This window comes from Scyliorhinus canicula, chromosome 5 (assembly GCF_902713615.1).
Source record: "Scyliorhinus canicula chromosome 5, sScyCan1.1, whole genome shotgun sequence".
In the NCBI taxonomy this organism is placed as follows: Eukaryota; Metazoa; Chordata; class Chondrichthyes; order Carcharhiniformes; family Scyliorhinidae; genus Scyliorhinus; species Scyliorhinus canicula.
The window spans coordinates 193,341,216-193,348,190 of record NC_052150.1 but is presented as its reverse complement, the minus strand read 5'-3'; positions in this window follow the sequence as shown (position 1 = coordinate 193,348,190).

Here is a 6,975-nt window from a genome sequence, read left to right as displayed (position 1 = left end):
ACGAATGAAACTGGATGGACCACCCGGAAACAAAAACGGCAAACCCAGCCCTATAGACCCTGCAAAGTCCTAGTGAACATCTGGGGGCTTGTGCCAAACTTGGGAGAGCTGTCTCACAGACTAGTCAAGCATAGTCACACTCACAGAATCATACCTTATAGACAATGTCCCAAACTCCACTTTCACCATTCCTGGTTATGTCCTGTCTCACCGGCAGGACAGACCCAGCAGAGGTGGCGCGGCACAGTGCTATACAGTCCGGGGGGGAGTTGACCTGGGAGCCCTCAAATTCGACTCTGGACACCATAAAGTCTCATGGCTTCAGGGTAAACAGGAATCCACCTACTGATTACCACGTATCATCCACCATCAGCTGATGAATCAGTATTCCTCCATGTCGAACATCACTTGGAGGAAGCACTGGAGGTGGCAAGGGCACAGTGTATCCTCTTGGTGGGGGACTTAAATGTACAAGACCAATACCATACAGATTGAGCTGGCTGGGTGTTAAAGGACATAGACTGGAACTACAGCAGGTGGTACAGCACTTCATCAGTAAGTGTGTTGAGGACTGTGTACCGAAGAAGACAATACGGGTATTCCCCAATCGGAAACCCTGGCTCAACCAAAGGGTTCACTCCCTGCTGAAGTCCCGGACTGAGGCGTTCAAGTCTGGATTCCCTGACCAATATAATAAATCCAGGTACAACGTATGGAAAGCCATCAGGGATGCAAAAAGCCAATACCATATCAAACTAGCGTCCCAGGCCAACGACACTAACCCACAACGACTATGGCAGGGCCGACACAAGATCACAGGATATAAAGCAAGGCCAGGCGGAATATCTGGGGCTGGAGCATCCCTACCCGATGATCTGAACAAGTTCTATGCCTGCTTTGAGCAGTCAGCCAATGTATCAGTGCCACCCGCCCCAACAGCCGTGGACACACCCATACCCACTATTACAGCCTCAGAGGTAAGAGTTGTCTTCTTGAAAGAGAATCTGCAAAAAGCAACGGGCCCTAACAGAGTCCCTGGGCGAGCACTCCGAGCCTGCGCAGACCACCTGGCAAGTGTATTCGCAGATATCTTCACCACCTCACTCCTCCGCTCTGAGGTCCCCACCTCCTTCAAGAAGAACAAGGTAGTCTGCCTCAACGACTACCGACTGGTGGCCCTAACGTCCGTTATCATGAAATGCTTCGAGCGGCTAGTCATGAGACGGATCACTGCCAGCCTCCGAGAAGGTCTGGGTCCACTCAGTTTGCCTATCACCACAACCTGTCCACAGCAGACGCTATCTCACTGGCTCTGCAATCAACACTGGAATACCTCGACAACAAGGACACCTATGTGAGACTGCTGTTCATAGACCACAGCTCCACCATCAACACCATTATCCCGACAAGACTAATAACCAAACTCCGCAATCTTGGCCTTGATCCCTCGCTGTGCAGCTGGATCCTTGACTTCCTCACCAACAGACCGCAATCCGTCAGGAGAGGCAACAGCACCTCCTCCACAATAATCCTCAACACCGGAGCCCCGCAAGGATGTGTGCTCAGCTTTCTATGGTACTCCCTATACACACATGTCTGTGTGGCAAGATTTAACTCCAACTCAATCTCTTAGTTTGCGGATGATACGACTGTGTTGGGCCGCATCTCAAACAACGACGAATCAGACTACAGGAGGGAGATAAATCACTTGGTTGCATGGTGTACCGAAAACAACCTCTCTCTAAATGCTGGAAAGACCAAAGAACTGATCATCGACTTCAGGAAGCGTAGCACGACACACACTCCGTCTGCATCAATGGCTCTGAAGTGGAGATGGTCGGTAGCTTTATGTTCCTAGGGTTCAGCATCACCAACAGTCTGCCCTGGTCCACTCACATTGATGTAACAGTCAAGAAAGCCCAACAACGTCTCAGAAATTTGGCATGTTTGCATCGACTCTCACAAACATAACAGAATGCATGCGAAAGCTGAATCCACATTTACTGACCATGTCACCTTGAGGCAGCATGTGAATGAGAAAGGGAGGAGGTTACAGACACATTCAAATCTGAGGAAGTAAAGGAAGCAAAAAAATGAGACAATACTTGAGCAGGAAAATGTGTTGATGTTGGGACTTTGATGAAGGAATTTTAAAATGGCTTGGCATCTGAGTAAATGGAATAATTTTCTATGTCAGTTAGAATAGGAGCCAGGCAGAACAGGTGAGGGACCAGAGATTGAGTGTAGAACGGAACAAGCAATCGCGAGGTATCTCTCAACTGAACAAACAGAGGGTCAACTCAAATGGCAGAACTTAATGGAGCTGACAGATGTCTCTCCACCAGCTGGAGAGCCACTGAGAGCTTCGCGTCACCTCATTTAATGAAGGTCCTTAACCAGACAGCTCTGGGCATTCCCAAGGATCTGGCGTGGAAATCCCACCTGCAAAGAGCTGTCAGACAATCAGTGACTGGCAGTTCTATTGAGCAGCAGCGCCAAGTGGAAGGTAGTGGCTGCTGCTGGTATGACACCCAACTAAGGCCTAGTAGAGTTGCTGATCCTAGGCGACAAGTGAGTGATGGCAAGGGAGAGGGTCATGGTCGAGGGGAGTGAGGGGGTCACCAGCAAGGGAAGGGAATAGCTCACTATCCCAACTCTGGGTCCCTCAATCAGGCATCGAATGCTATCCTCTCCACCCCCACCCAGCCATCAGCCATGTTTGGATTAATACCAGTGATGAGGCCTTTAAGCGGGCATTCCTGCTATGGACTTAAGTAATTTGGGTGAAGGTATAAAGGTGTCATGTCCCCACCCCCAATGCCTGATTTAAAACCCCTGGCAACCAAACTAGCCACATGAAAGAGTAGTAAATAAGCCCAATGAAACTAATCCAGTGACCTTGTATTAGAGGCAGGGAGAAGGTTTCTGATTTAAAGTTACTGCAAAGGTAAGTAAGGAATTTAGTTGTGAATTTCTCCAATTCTGTTCTCTATTTGAACAGAATACAAAGTGGTTCCAGACATTCATCACCAATAAATTTGACAATATTTCCCAGTCATTTGCTAATGGAACTGGCCAGTACGAAATCCCAGGGAAAACAAAGAACATTGGAATAAAAACAAAACCTATATAAGGATACATACTGAAGACTCACTTGATCTCTCTGTATTTCAAATTAATTTAAATGCCTGTAAATGATTAAATGCCAAATGGAAAAAGGAAGTGTCAAGCAATGAAGCTAAATTTTCTTCATCCATATAAGGGTCTGCCTGGAAGGCGATTCTGAGAAAACTTTTTGGAGATATAGCTGTCACCGAAACTGGGCAGAGACCCAGCTCTGTTCCATCAGAAGGAAGATAATGGGGGGGGGGGGGGGGGGGGGGGGGGCATGCTAGTGTACTGGATTGGTGATCCAGACTAATACTGAAGACATGTGTTCAAATCCCACCCTGGCAGCTGGTAGAATTTAAATTTAATTAATAATATCTGGAATGTAAAGTTAGTGGCAATAACGATGACCAGGAGAACCATCATCCATTGTTGTAAAATGCCAGCTGGTTCACCAGCGCCTTTTACGGGGGAAATCTGCTGTCCTTACTCAGCCTGGCCTACACCCGACTCCGAACCACAACAATGTGCTTGACTTTTCACTGCCCTCTGAAATGCCCCAGCAAACCATTAGGTTCAAGGGCAATTAGGGATGGACAACAAACCTTGGCCCAGCCAGCAATGCCCATGTCACATCAAAGAACAACATTTTTTAAAATTAGACACGTTACAAGTTCAAAATTAAATTACCAAAATAGTTTGTGCAGTTCAATTGTCTCTTTGAAGAGGTCTGGAGGTGGAGTGAGTAGCATCCCTGCCTTCAAACCAGAATCTCCGAGTCTGAGACTTGATGACCACGAAGGTTTGTTCATAACGCCCCCAAACAGGTTAAGTATCAGGGTGCCACAGCAACTTAAACTCCCTGAATGAACTGTAACACCACAGTTTCTTTATGATAATGTATCATGGGGATGCTTCATGAAATATTCTCGATTTTCTTCTTTGTGTAACTGCAGTGGGAGTACGGTGTGTGTTGGCTGGCTGCTGGATTCTCAGCATATTTTTCTGAGATAGGGATGGGTGACTATCCCTTTCTGCAGTGTCCAAATGTTTCCCTCCAATGAGCAAGACAAGCTTGAAGCACTTGCAATCATCCTCAACCAGAAATGCTAAGTGAATGCCACCTCCCGAGGTCCCCAATTTCACAGATGTCAGTCTTCAGCAATTCGATTCAATCCACTTGCTGTCATAAATGAGCTAAAGGCACTGGATATTGTAAAGGTTATTGGCCCTGACAGCATCCTGGCAATAGTGCTGAAGACTTACACTCTAGAACTAGCCGTGCCCCTCGCCAAGCTGTCCTAATACAGCCATAACACTGGCATCTACCCAATAATGTGGAAAATTGCCCAGGTATGTCTTGTCTAAGAAAAGCAGGACAAATCCCATCAGCCAATTACCAAACCATCAGTCTGCTCTCAATCATCAGCAAAATGGTGGAAGGTGAGTCACAGAGTTATAGATGTTTACAGCATGGAAACAGACCCTTCGGCCCAGCTTGTCTATGCCGCTCAGTTTCTATCACTAAGCTAGTTCCACTCGCCCGCATTTGGCCCATATCCCTCTATACCCACCCCACCCATGCAACTGTCTAACCACTTTTTAAAAGACAAAATCATACCGTCTCTATCACTGCCACTGGCAGCCCGTTCCAGATGCTCACCACCCTCTGTGTGAAGAAATTTCCCCTCTGGTCTCTTCTGTATCTCTCCCCTCTCACCTTGAACCTATGCCCTCTAGTTCTAGACTCCTCTATCTTTGGGAAAAGATGTCGAGCATCTACCTTATCTAAGCCTCTCATTATTTTATAGACCTCTATAAGATCACTCCTATGCCTCCCACGCTCCAGGGAAAATAGTCCCAGCCTATCCAACCTCTCTTCATAACTCAGACCATCAGGCCCTGGTAGTATACTCGTAAATCTCTTCTGCACTCTTTCTAGTTTAACAATATCCTTCCAAAAATAGGGGGCGGGATTCTCCGACCCCACGCAGGGTCCGAGAATTGGCGGGAAGCGGCGTTATTTCCGTTCCCGCAGGTTTTCGAATTCTCCCGCCGGTAAAAAACTGGCGTTGTGCAAATCCCGTCGGCAGCCTGTGAAAACAGCTGGCGCCGGCGGGATTTCATTTTATTTGCACTGACCTGAAATCTCCGGCCCGGATGGGCCGAAGTCCCGCCGACGTGGCCACGGGTCACGTCGGCGAAAATCACAGTTGATTTAAAACGGCGTCAACCATTGATGATGGTTGACGCCGTTCAGTGTCGGGGGTGGGTTGAGGCATTGGGGGGGGGGGGGTGGGTTGCGGCCATCGGGGGGTTGCGGCCATCGGGGGAGTGGGTTGCAGCATCGGGGGAGTGGGTTGCGGCCATCGGGGGAGTGGGTTGCGGCCATCGGGGGAGGGGGTTGCGGCCATCGGGGGAGTGGGTTGCAGCCATCGGGGGAGTGGGTTGCGGCCATCGGGGGAGGGGGTTGCGGCCATCGGGGGAGTGGGTAGCGGCCATCGGGGGAGTGGGTTGCGGCCATCGGGGGAGTGGGTAGCGGCCATCGGGGGAGTGGGTAGCGGCCATCGGGGGAGTGGGTTGCGGCCATCGGGGGAGTGGGTTGCGGCCATCGGGGGGGGTGGGTTGCGGCATCGGGGGGTTGCGGCCATCGGGGGAGTGGGTTGTGGCCATCGGGGGAGTTGCGGCCATCGGGGGGGTTTGGGGGCAGCGGCGGGCAGAGAGGGGGGGGCGACGGATGCCCGGGGCCAACGCACCATCGCCCCCCCCCCTCTGTACGCCGCTGCCCCCTACCCTAACCACCCCCCCCTCACCACCCCTACCTCCCTCCAACGCCCCTACCCCCCTCCCCACCACCCCTGCCCCCCTCCAACGCCGCCCCCCATCTCTCGCAACGCCGCAACCCCCCCCCCCCTCAACGCCGGGTCCCCCCCCCCTCAACGCCGGGTCCCCCCCCTCAACGCCGGCACCCCCCACGCTCAACGCCGCAACCCACACCCCGTCCCCCTCCCTCTGAAGGCCGGTACCCACACCCCCCCCTCTCTCCTCCTCCCCCCTTCCTTCCTCCTCCCCCCCTTCCTTCCTCCTCCCCCCCCTTCCTCCCCCCCTTCCTTCCTCCTCCCCCCCTTCCTTCCTCCGTTAGTGGGGGGGTGGGGGGTGCGGCGTTAGTGGGGGGTGGGTGCGGCGTTGGAGTGGGGTAGGGGTGGTGAAGGGGGTAGGGGTGGTGAGGGGAGGGGGTTGGGGTAGGGGCAGCGGCGTGCTGAGGAGGGGGGCGACGGATGCCCGGGGCCAACGCACCGTCGCCCCCCCTCTGCACGCAGCTGCCCCTACCCCAACCCCCTCCCTTCACCACCCCTACCCCCTTCACCACCCCTACCCCCCTCCAACGCCGCACCCCCACACCCCCACTAACGCCGCACCCCCCCCCCCCAACAGAGGAAGGAAAGGGGGGGGAGGAGGAGAGAGGGGGGGGGAGGAGGAGAGAGGGGGGGAGGAGGAGGAGAGAGGGGGGAGGAGGAGGAGAGAGGGGGGGAGGAGGAGAGAGGGGGGGGAGAGGAGGAGAGGGGGGGGGGAGGAGGAGGAGAGAGGGGGGGGAGAGGAGGAGAGAGGGGGGGGAGAGGAGGAGAGAGGGGGGGGGGAGAGGAGGAGAGAGGGGGGAGAGGAGGAGAGAGTGGGGGGAGAGGAGGGAGAGAGGGGGGGGAGAGGAGGAGAGAGGGGGGAGGAGAGAGGAGAGAGGGGAGGGAGAGGAGGAGAGAGGGGGGGGGGAGGAGGAGAGAGGGGGGGAGGAGAGGAGGAGAGAGGGGGGGGAGAGGAGGAGAGGAGGAGAGGGGGGGAGAGGAGGAGAGGGGGGGGAGGAGGAGAGGGGGG